Raw genomic sequence first — 12,856 nt, 5'->3', positions numbered from 1 at the left:
TGAGCCACCCAGGCGCCCTCCAGATATCTTTCTATAATTGAATTTTAATTTCACTCTTTTGTGGTCAGAGAACATATTTTGTATGGGTTAAGATCTTTCAAATTTATTGAGACATGATATGTTATTCTGATAGAGGACTAACTTGGAAAATATTCCATGTGTACTTGAAAATGGTGTGTATTCTTCTGTTCTTTGGAGTGTTCAACAAATGTCAACTAGGTTGAGTTGGTTGATAGTGTTGTTCAGATCTTCTATGTACTTGTTGATTGTCTGTGTACTTCTACTGTTGACGAGGTGTAGTAAAATCTCTGACTATGACTGTAAATTTGTTTCTTTTTCCTTGTAGTTCTATCAGTTTTTGCTTCACATATTTTGAAGCTCAGGTATAAAGGGCACAAACCTGTAGGAATGTTACATCCTCTTTATGAATTCACTCCTTTATCATTATGAAATAAAGTTCTTTACTTCTGGTAATAATTTTTCTCTCAGATTTACCATGTCGGCTATTCATACAGTCTCTCCAGACTTCTTTCAATTAGTACTAGTACCATGTATCTTTTCCCATTATGTTCCTGTTAAATTATTCATCTTTATATTTAAAGTATGTTTCTTATAGGCGGCATATATTTATGTTGCTTTTTTTCTCCAGTTTGACCATCTTTATTTTTAATTGTCAGATTGAGACCATTTACATTTGATTATTGACATGCTTAGGTTGAAATCTATCAATTTGCTATTTGTTTTCTACTTTTCTTCATATTTTATTTCTTGTATTCCTTCCCTTTCTCCCCTTTTACCATTTGGAGAAATTACTAATTTTTATGATACCATGTTACATCCTTATTAGCTACAACTCTTTTTGTTGTTGTTTTTGTGGTTGTTATAGGAGCTATAGCATATGCCTTTAACTGATTACATTCTACCTTCAAGTGATATTATGGCACTTCACATATAGTATAAATGTCTTGCAATAGTAAACTTCCATTTCTTCCTCCCAGCATTTGTGTTATTGTGTGATGCTATAATTTTACCTATTGTATTAATGTTATTACATAGTGAACATACCTAACTGAATTTAACTAATCTAATTTTGTGATTAAAGCAGTTTTAGAATATTTCTTTATTTTAATTTTGTATTTTATTTTTAAATATTAAATATTGAAAAGATATAAATATTTTATCAGTCAGTTATCTTTTAAAGATGTTTAAATACTGAAGAAAATCTTACATATTTGCCATCTAGTTACAACATCCTATGTCTTCATTCCTTTGTGTAGATCCATATTTCTATCTGGTATCATTTTCCTTCTGCCTGAAAGATTCTCTTGAAAATTTCCTGCAGTGTGGGTCATCAGGTAATAAATTATTTCAGCTTTTCTCTGTTCCCCAAAGTCTATTTTGCCTCCTTTTTTAAAAGTTATATTTGCTGCATATAGCATTCTAGATGACAGGATTTTTGCTTTTAGTACTCTAAAATGTTGCTCCATTTTCTCCTCACTTGCATTGCTTCCTATGAAAAATTTATGATCATTCTTAATATTCTTCCTGTGTGTCTTTTTTCTCTGGCGGCTTTTGAGATTTTTTTCTTTACCACTGATTTTGAGCAATTTGATTACTGTGTGCTTTGGTGTAGTTTTCTTCATATTTTTTATGCCTGGGATTCTTTAAGCTTCCTGGATCTGTAGGTTTGTACTAGTTATCAAACTAGGAAAAGTTGTTTTGTTATTATTTCCTCAAAAGTTTTTTTTTCTGTCCCTTTTCTCTCTTCTGTCGTTTGGTGATTCCAAATTTATATATGTAATCAGGCCTCTTGAAATTGGCCTATGGTTCACTGATATTCCATTCTTTTTTCTCTCTCTTTAACATGATTTCTATTTTCAAGGTCAATAATTTGTTTCTTTTGCAATGAGTAATCTGCTGTAATTCTATTCAGTGTATTTTTCACTTCACATATTGTAGCATTCATCTTTAGAAATCTGATTTGTGTCTTAGTTAATGCCTTCCATATGTTGAATTAACCTTTGGAACATATGGACAATAGTAATATTGTACTGACTTTTAGTGTCCTTGTCCACTATAACTTTCATCTGTGTCAGTTTTGAGTTGGTTTTAATTGAATGTTTTTTTTTCCTCATTGTGGATTGCATTTTCCTGTTTCTTTGAGTGCCTTGTAATTAAAAAAATTTTTGTAAATATACATTACATAAAATGACCATTTTAACTACTTTTAAGTGTACAGTTTGGTGGTATTAAGTACATTCTCACTGTTGTGTGTATTTTAGGTAGGTCTTTTATTATATAACATATTATCTGGGTTCAAAACTTATGAAAAATTTAATATTTATTGTTATGTTTATATAGTTGATATAATATTTAAATATTAATATATTATATTTTATTTTTTCCTGATTTTTCTGTGCTTATCCTTTTTTCCCCCTTCCCTTTAGACTTTACACAGCATTAAAAGTTCTATTTTTATTGTACTGGAAATTACATACTCCATTTCTATTCTTCTGTGATTCCCCTTCAATATATATGCTTAAAATCTAGAGTTAATCAATATTATCTTACCTAAAGAATTAAAATACCTTAGGACATTTTTACTCCAATTACTTAATCTTCCATCTAGGAGTTAAATTATCTAATTTTGAAATTTTACATTTTTTTAAAGATTTATTTATTTATTTGAGAGAGAGAGAATGAGAGAGAGTACATGAGAGGGGGGAGGGTCAGAGGGAGAAGCAGGCTTCTCGCTGAGCAGGGAGCCCGATGCGGGACTCAATCCCGGGACTCCAGGATCATGACCTGAGCCGAAGGCAGTTGCTTAACCAACTGAGCCACCCAGGCACCCTGAAATTTTACATTTTTTAAAAAAATATTCTCCAAACTAGATATTACTATAATGGTTTATAAAAGTTTATTCATTTATTTAACAATTTTGTTTGTTCAGCCTGTCTTCCTAAAATTTAGACCTTCCTTTTGATATCACTTTCCTTCTTCCCTTCCTTAATTTAAAGTATTTTCCAGAGTCTATGTGGTGACGGTCTGTATTTGTTGGTAATAAGCTCTCAGTTCTTGTTTGTCTAGGGAAGAGGTCTTTATTTTCTCCTCATTTGTAAAAAATATCTTTTTCTGGATAAGTAAATCTAAACAGTTATTTTCCTTCAGCACTTTGAAGATATTCCATGTATTTTGGCCTTGTTCATTGTTGTTAAGAATTCTGTCAGTACAAGTGTTGTTCCCTGGTAAGTAATCTCTCTTTTCTTCTTGATTGCTTTTAAGATCATCTCTTTGTCATTAGTGTTTTTTAGTTTCACTACTGTGCATCTAAATATGGATTCCATTTTATGTAGTATTTCATGGCTTAGGATTTGCTGTGTGTCCCAAATTTGAGGATTCTCTTTTAATTTAACCCTGGAAACCTTTTAGTTATTATTTCTTTTAACAGTAGTTTTCATCATTTTATCTATTCTCTTCTTGTGGAACTATAATAAAGACTTCTCTATCTTCCATGACTCAACATATTTTTCAGTGCTTCTATATCTTTGTCTCTCTGTGTGGTATTTTCCGTGATTTTTTTTTTTTTTTTTCAGATTTCACTTAGAGACTACAAATTTTTCCTCACTTGTGTCTAATCTGTTTGGTCTGTTCATGGCATTTTAACTTTTAACAATATTAAATTTCATTCTGTAAGTTCTATTCAGTTCCTCTAAATCTCTTTTTTGGTTTGAATATCAATTTGAATTTTTATAAACATGTAAAAAATAATCATTCTATAAATATTTTAAAATAATTATTCTGTAAATATGTCAACTGTATATTCTATAGATTTATTTGATTGTTATAACACATATTTTTTGTAGATCTCTTTACTTTCTTTTTTATGTCATTTCTCACTGTGGATATTTGCCTTGGTGTTCTTTTTGTTGTAATTTTGTATTGTGAACTCATATTTAAGTAATCTGTGTCTATGGGTATCATGTGGAATCTGGATTCTTGAGGGAAGGGTTTCTTCCAAAGAAGATTTGCTTTTTCTAAGATTGCTACTAAGATGGGGACACTATATTTTAATTTCTGAAATTAGAGTTTCTTAGATAACACAAGCAGTATGAATTCAACCCCAAGACCCATGTGAGGGCAGTGTGGTAACACATTCATGGTGGAAAACTTTCCATTGTTCCTATAAAAATAAGAAATAAGGGTATGACAAGTAATTTCCTCTTCTTTGTTTTCAAATAATAACTTATTTAAATTTTATCCTGCCTTTATTCAGGGGAGGGGAATCTCAGTTTCTTCTTCTTGCTCTGCCAGTGTTCAATGTTCTTTTGTTCCCTAAATGGCTCTTAAAACCCCAGAGTCTAGGTTCCTAACACCATTCCTAATAGTTTTTGGGTTATCCCAATCTTTCCATTCCATATTTGCAGCCTTTCACTTTTGATTCCAGCAGTTCACCTTGATTCTTGTGAGCTCAGTTAAGCATTAAAAATTTATTCATGTTTCAGCCCTAATTTATGGTGTTTTGAACTATAGTTTTTTTCAGAGTACGCAATGAACAATATTTCCAGAAATAGAAGTTCTAAATAGAAGTAAGATGAGATCCTACATTAGATCCATTTTCTATATTAGATCTAATTTTTCAGCAGTTATTAGTAATATGAAGATATGTAAAAGTATAAAACACGTCGGCAATGATAAGTATATAGTCAAATTCAGACTACTCTAACACTGGTGTGTAAATCACTTAATTGTAGTATAAAGATGAACAGAAGAAAGCATTGAAAATAACTATAGCTTTGACAATATGTTAATGGATACACAATATAAAAAGATGTAAATTGTGACATCAAAAACATAAAATAGGGAGCAGTAAAAGTGTAGAATTTTTATGTAAACAAGGTTAAGTTGTCTTCAGCTTAAAATAGATTGCTATATATACCACATCTTTATCCATTCATTTGCCAATAGACATCTGGGCTCTTTCCATATATTGGCTATTGTGCACATTGTTGCTATAAACATTGGAGTGCATGTGCCTCTTTTGGATAAATACCTCGTAGTGCAATTGCTGGGTTGTTCTATTTTTTAACTTTTTGAGGAACCTCCACACTGTTTTCCAGAGTGGCTGCACCAGTTTGCGTTCCCACCAACACTATAAGAAGGTTCCCCTTTCTCTGCATCCTCACCATCTGTTGCTTCCTAACTTGTTAATTTTAGCCATTCTGACTGGTGTGAGGTGCCATTTGTAATGACATGGATAGAACTAGAGGGTATTATACTTAGTGAAATAAGTCAGTCAAAGACAAATACCATATGATTTCACTCATATGTGGAATTTAAGAATCAAAACAGATGAACATAGGGGGTGGGAAGGAAAATTAAATAAGATGAAAACAGAGAGTGAGGCAAACCATAAGAGACCCTTAACTATGGGAAACAAACAGGGTTGCTGGAGGGGAGTGATGTGGAGGGGAGGGGATAATTGGGTGATGGGTATTAAGGAGGACACTTGATGTAATGAGCACTGGGAGTTACAGGCAACTGATGAATCATTAAATTCTACCCCTGAAACTAATAATGCACTATGTGTTAACTAAATTGAATTTAAATAAAAAATCTAAAAAAAGGAGACTGCTATAACTATGTGTTATATAAACCTAATGGTAACCACAAAGGAAAAACCTCTAGTAGATACATGAAATATAAAGAGAAAGTTAACAAAGAATACCATTATAGAAAGTCATCAAATCACGAAGCAAAACTGCAAGAGAAGAAGAAAGGTATGAAGGAGCTACAAAACAGCTAGAAAACAATAAAAGTACAGTATTAAGTCCTAACTTTTCAATAATTACTTTAAATATAAATGGGTCAAGTTCTCCAAACTAAAGACAGAGAGTGGTTGAATGGATTAAAAAAAAAAAATCCAACTCTATCCTGACTATGAGACTCACTTCAATTTTCAGGATACACAGATGTGATGAGATGGGAAAAGATATTCTACGCAAATGGAAACCAAAGGAGGATAGGGGTAACTATGCTTATATCATACAAAATAGATTTTAAGTCAATCCTTGACAAGAGGCGAAGATGGTCATTATATCATGATAAAGGGGTCAGTTCCTCAAGAGGGTATAACATTTGTAAAAAATATATGCCCCCAGTATTGGAAAATCTAAATATATTAAGCCAATAGTAACAGATCTGAAATACAGCAATACAATCATTGTAAGGGACTTTAAACCCCACTTCAGATATTAAAAGGAAACACTGAAACTGAATTGTACTTTAGACTGAATGGACCTTACAGAATATACAGAACACTTCATTTAGCAACAGCAGAATACACATTCTTTTCAATTGTACACAGAGTATTATCCAGGATAGATCACAAGTTAAAAACAAGTCTTATCAAATTTAAGAGTTTGGTTTATACCAACTATCTTTTCCAAACACAGTGATATGAAACTAGAAATTGATAACAAGAGGAAAACTGGAAAACTCACAAATATCTGGAAATTAAACAGCACACTCCAAAACCACTAATGGGTAAAAGAAGAAATCAAAAGGGAAATAAAAAAATATCTGGAAGCAAGTGAAAATGGAAATAAAATATACCAAAACTCACAAGGTGCAGCAAAATAAGTTCCAAGAGAGGAGAAAAAAAAAAATCAATAACCATTGTATTCACTGGTGCAAATCTGCAAGCTTTCCCCCTAAGATCATGAACAAGACAAGAATGCCCACTTTTGCTACTTCTGTTCAACATCATACCAGAAGTTCTAGCCAGAGCAATTACACAAGGAAAAGAAATGAAAGGTATCCAAATTGCCGAGGAAGACCTAGTACTATCTCTTCACATATGACATGATCTTATATATAGAAAATCCTAAGCATTTTACCAATCCCCATCCCCAATACAATTAGGGTTAATAAACAAATTCTACAAAGTTCCAGGATACAAAATCAAAACCAACATGCAGAAATTAGCAATGAACAACCTGAAAAGGAAATTAAGAAAACTATTCCATTTATAATAGCAACAAAAATAATAAGATACTGAGGAATAAATTTAACCAAAGAGTTGAAAAACATGCACTGAAAATTGTAAAACATTGCTAAAAGAATATAAAAATATATAAATAAATGGAAAGATGTCCTATATTCTTGGATTAAAGACAGTATTGATAAAATGGCAATATTACTCAAAGAGATCTACGTATTCAATGCAATCCCTATCAAAATCCCATGGTTTTTTGGGGGGGGTTGAAATGGAAAATACTCAAATTCATGTGGAATTTTAAGAACTCCGAATAATCAAAACAATATTGAAAAATAAGTATAAAGTTGGAGAACTAACATTCCCAATTTTAAAACTTCTTACAAAGCTATAACAACCAAACATATTGATACTGGCCAAAGCATAGGTATGCAGACCAATGGAAAAGAGTTTAGAGTCCACAAATAAAACCACACTTTTATGGCTCATTAATTTTCAACAAAAGTGTCAAGACCATTCACTGGAGGGTAAGAATAGTCTCTCCAACAAGTGAACAAACTGGATCATCATCTGCAAAAGAATGAAGGTGGGTCTTTATCTGACACCATATTTTTTTTTAAAGATTTTATTTATTTATTTGACAGAGAGAGAGATAGCTAGAGCAGGAACACAAGCAGGGGGAGTGGGAGAGGGAGAGGCAGGCTTCCTGCTGAGCAGGGAGCCCGATGTGGGACTCGATCCCAGGACCCCAGGATCATGACCTGAGCCGAAGGCAGACGCTTAACGACTGAGCCACCCAGGTGCCCTATCTGACACCATATTAAAAAACTAACCCCAAACAGATCAAAGTCCTAAGTATGATTGGTAAAATGTTTAAACTCTTAGAAATGTTTCCACTACCTTTAGATTTGGCAATGATTTTTAGATATGGCATCAAGAACACAAGCTCCAAAGAAAACCCAGAGAAATTAGAGTTCATCAAAATTAACAAATTTTGTGTACAAAATTTTGTGTATCAGAGTACACTATCAAGAGTGGAAAACAACCCATAGAATGTGAAAAAAGTGATTGCAAATGATATATCTGGTAAGATTCAAGTATTGAAATATATAAAAAAAAATTTACTACTCAAAATTCAACAACCCAATTTAAAAAATGGATGAAAGACTTGAATAGGCATTTTTGCAAGGAAGATTTACAAATACCCAATAAGCACATGATGAGATGGTCAATGTTATTTGTTATTAGGAAAATGCAAATCAAAACTACAATGAGATACCACTTCACATCAACTAGGGAGGCAAATAATAATGAAAATAACAAGTGTGGGTAAGGATGTGGAGGAATTGGAACTCTCATGTATTGTTAGTAGAAATGCACAATGGTGTAGTCATGATGAACAACAATTTGGCAAGTGCATAGTAAGTTAAATATAGAATTACACATTGGTCAGCAATTTCACTTATAGGTACATAGCCAAGAGAATTGAAAACAGGTGTTCAAACAAAAACTTGTATACTAATGTTCATAGCAGAACTATTCACAATAACCAAAATAGGAAACAATGCAAAAGCTCATCAGTTGTTGGATGTATAAACAAAAGTGGTAGATCTATACAATGGAATATTATTGAGCCATGAAAAGAAAAGAAGTACTGATAGATGCCACAACATGGATAAACCTTTAAAACACTATGGGACATGAACAAATCCAGACACAAAATGCCACATATTGTATGATTCCTTTTATCTGAAACATCTAGAATAGGCATATACATAGAGACAGAAAGCAGATTAGTGATTGCCAGTGGCCGTGAGGTGAGTACTTATGAGTACGGAGTTTCCTTTTAGGACGATGAAAATCCCCTGGAACTTGGTAGTGGTGATGGTTTCTTTACATTGTGAATGTACCAAATGCTACTGAATTGTATACTTTAAATAGGATAAACTGGTAAAATTTAAGTTATGCGTATTTGCCACAATAAAAAAAGGTACACTTTAGTTACTTATAACACTTGAGGAGAAATATTTTAGGCAATCTTACAAATAAGAGAAAGGAATTTTTAAAATATTTTCACTTTAAATTAAATTAAATTTTTTTATTTTGAGATGATTGCAGATTCACAAGCAGTTGTAAAAAATAAGCTAGAGATAGGGTGCTTAGGTGGCTCAGTTGGTTAGTGGTCTGACTCTTGATCTCAGCTCAGGTGTTGATCTCAGTGTTGTGAGTTCAAGCCCTTCCTTGGTCTCCATCCTGGACATGGAGCCTACTTAAAAAAAGAAGAAATAATCTAGAGAACCTATGTGACTTAACCCTGTTTTCTCTAATAGTAACATTTTGTAAAACTGTACTATAATAACAACTATTATATTGACATTGATCAAGATATAAAGCAGTTCTCTCATGTTATCTTCAAATAGGAACAGATTCCTTTTCTTTCTCATCTGTATGCTCTTCATTTAGTTTTCTTGCCTTATTGCACTGGCTAGAACTTTCAACACTATGTGAATAAAAGTTTTGAGAATAACCATCCTTACCTTGTTCACTACTTAAGATGGAAAACATTCAGTCTTCCACATTTAATTATAAGGTGAGCTGTAGGTTTTTATAGATGCCTTTTATCAAAATGGGGAAGTTTCCTTTACTGCTATTTTTCTGAGAGTTTTTATCACAAGTTTGTGTTATGGCAATAGATATGTTGAAGCTCTATCCCCAATGTGTTAAGAAGTAGGTCTTTAATGTGGTCATAAGGATGAGGTCTTAATCTAATTTAACTATTATTCTTAAAGGAGGAAGAGACAGAAGAAGCATATCTCACTCAAGCACATACACAGAAGAAAGCCATCTGAAAACATGAAAAGAAAGCAGCTGTCTTTTAGCCAGAAAGAGAAGCCTCACCAGAACACTGCTGGTACTAAGTTTGTGATATTTTCCTATAGTAGCCCTGGTGGACTAAGACAATTGATTGTAAAAGTGATTGGTAGATGCACTTTAGTTACCCGTAGCTGGAAGAGAAAAAATTAAAAAGAGAAGCTTTAAGGAAACTTAAAGAGAATGGAATTTTCTTTCTCTCTCCTCCTCCTCCTCCTCCTCCTTCTTCTATGCTCTGTTGTTATCAAAGTCATGCATAAACTCATTTAAGTTCTACTGCAGATTTTGAGTAAATAATTCCAGAAGAATTCAAAATTTATGTATATTTTGATGGCTGTATTATAAACTGCATCTCTACCACTTAAAAGTGTATGTTGAAGAATAATTCAGAATAAGTTTTTTTGCAATATTCTCAAGTTCTGAGAAAGGATTAAGTATATTTGTTCCTTTGTCAAAAAAATTTAGAGCATCGTAATGACCATAACAACAAATAATACTCTAGAATTATGGTGTACAATGTGTTAGTTGGCAGCCACAAGGGCTGTTGACCACTTGAATTGTGGCTAATCTCAGTTGAGATGTAAGATGTGGCAAATTGTCTTGGCAGATATGGTGAGGATGTGTGTAACTGGCTCTCTGCAATGGTAGGAATGAAAAATAGCACTATTAGCTTGGAAGCATATTAGTTTTCTAAGGCTCCCTTAACAAAGTACCACAACTAAGTAGCTGAATCAACAGAAATTACTGTCACAGTTCTGAAGGCTAGAAGTCTAAGATCATGGCATCAGCAGGGTTGGTTCTTTCTGAGATCTATTTGACAGTTTTTTTTAAAATGCTGTTTTTATTTAGTTTTAAGTCCCTGGCTAGAAGCCAGTTAGTTCCCCCTCTTAAGCACTTGATTAAGTCTATCTCTCAACCACTTCCTTGTTAGGATTCCCACTTTGGGCCACCATGCACCTGCCCTAATTGCCAAAGGACCAACATCAGATAACTAGGGACAGCCCTTGTGTCCTGGAGCCAGTGAAATTATTCAAATTAGCCAGTTCATCAAGATAAAAATCTTTTGCACACTAAAGGAAACAGTCAACAAAGCCAAAAGACAACCTACAGAATGGGAGAAGATATTTGCAAATGTCTTATGAGATAAAGGGCTAGTATCCAAGGTCTATAAAGAACTTATCAAACCCAACACCCAAAGAACAACTAATCCAATCAAGAAATGGGCAGAAGACATGAACAGACATTTTTCCAAAGAAGACATCCAAATGGCCAACAGACACATGAAAAAGTGCTCAACGTCGCTCAGCATCAGGGAAATCCAAATCAAAACCTCAATGAGATACCACCTCACAGCAGTCAGAATGGCTAAAATTAACAAGTCAGGAAATGACAGATGTTGGCAAGGATGCAGAGAAAGAGGAATCGTCCTACACTGTTGGTGGGAATGCAAGCTGGTGCAGCCACTCTGGAAAACAGTATGGAAGTTCCTCAAAAAGTTGAAAATAGAGCTACCCTATGACCCAGCAATTGCACTACTAGGTATTTACCCAAAAGATACAGTGAACTGAAGGGGTACCTGCACCCCTATGTTTATAGCAGCAATGTCCACAATAGCCAAAATATGGAAAAAGCCCTGATGTCCATTGACAGATGAATGGATAAAGAAAGTGTGATATATATATCTATCTCTATATATCTATATATATAATGGAATATTACTCAACCCTCAAAGAAAATGAAATCTTACCATTTGCAACGACGTGGATGGAACTAGAGGATATTATGCTAAGTGAAATAGTCGATCAGAGAAAGAAAATTATCACATGATTCAACTAATATGTGGAGTTTAAAAAACAAAACAGATGACCATAGGGGAAGGGAGAAAAAAATAAAGTAAGATGGAATCAGAGAGGGAGACAAACCATAATGACTCTTAACTATAGGAAACAAATTGAGGGTTGCTGGAGGGGAGGTTGGGTGGGGGTTGGGGTAACTGGGTGATGGGCATTAAGGAGGGCACATGATGTAATGAGCACTGGGTGTTATATGCAATGGATGAATAACTGAACTCTACCTCTGAAACTAATGATATACTTTGTTAATTAATTGAATTTAAATATAATAAAAAATTTTAAAAAAGGAGCAAAGTAACCAGTCCATGGGAAACTAGGAAATCTAGTGAACTCTGCTCTACTGTCATACATAAACTTCTCCCTACAGTTCTCACTGTTACCCTGAACCTGGTTCATCCTCTGTGTGGCCCTGTATGGCAGCCTTCTTTCATTTGGAATTGTCACAGTATCTGCCTTTCATCTATTCTGAGTGTCATCTGTTGTGTCCCACCATAAAAAAAAACTTTCAATCTTATAAAACATTTGGCACTGTGAGCAAGAAAGCATGGCCATGACTCTTGCATAGCTTCTTGGGGGTCTGCTCTTGGCACACTAATTTACTCCAAACCACCAGGGTAAAAGCTTGGGAAGGAACTGCTACCTGTTGTTAAGTGGGAGCTTTAACCTTACAGCTTGCTGCTGTGTCTGCTGGTGGTTTCCATATCTCTCCTTACCCAAATTTTCTTGGTATTGGAAGATTAAGAAAAAAGAAACAACAGTCCTAAATGGCTAAACTCCATTGGCTAGATACTAGCCCAAGTGGGAGCCACCTTAAGGCAATGGGAGCAATAGGCCACTTGAGCCACACTTTCCAGGGTCCAGCCTTAAGTTGTGTTTTCAGTCTTCTGTAGACTGCATATTTGTGTCCCCCTCATCCAAATTTATATATTGAAACCTATTTTTCCAAAAGATGGTATTTGGAGGTGTGGCCATTGACAGCTGATTAGGTCATGAGGGCCGAGCCTTCATGAATGGGATGAATGCCCTTAGAAAAGAAATCCTAGAGAGCTAGTTCCTCCCTTCTACCATGTGAGAATACAATGTAACATTGGTCTATGAACTAGGAAGCGGGTCCTCAACAGGTACCAAATCTGCTGGT

The sequence above is a fragment of the Neomonachus schauinslandi genome, chromosome 1 (assembly GCF_002201575.2).
Source record: "Neomonachus schauinslandi chromosome 1, ASM220157v2, whole genome shotgun sequence".
Classification (NCBI taxonomy): Eukaryota; Metazoa; Chordata; class Mammalia; order Carnivora; family Phocidae; genus Neomonachus; species Neomonachus schauinslandi.
This window is presented reverse-complemented; position numbering follows the sequence as displayed.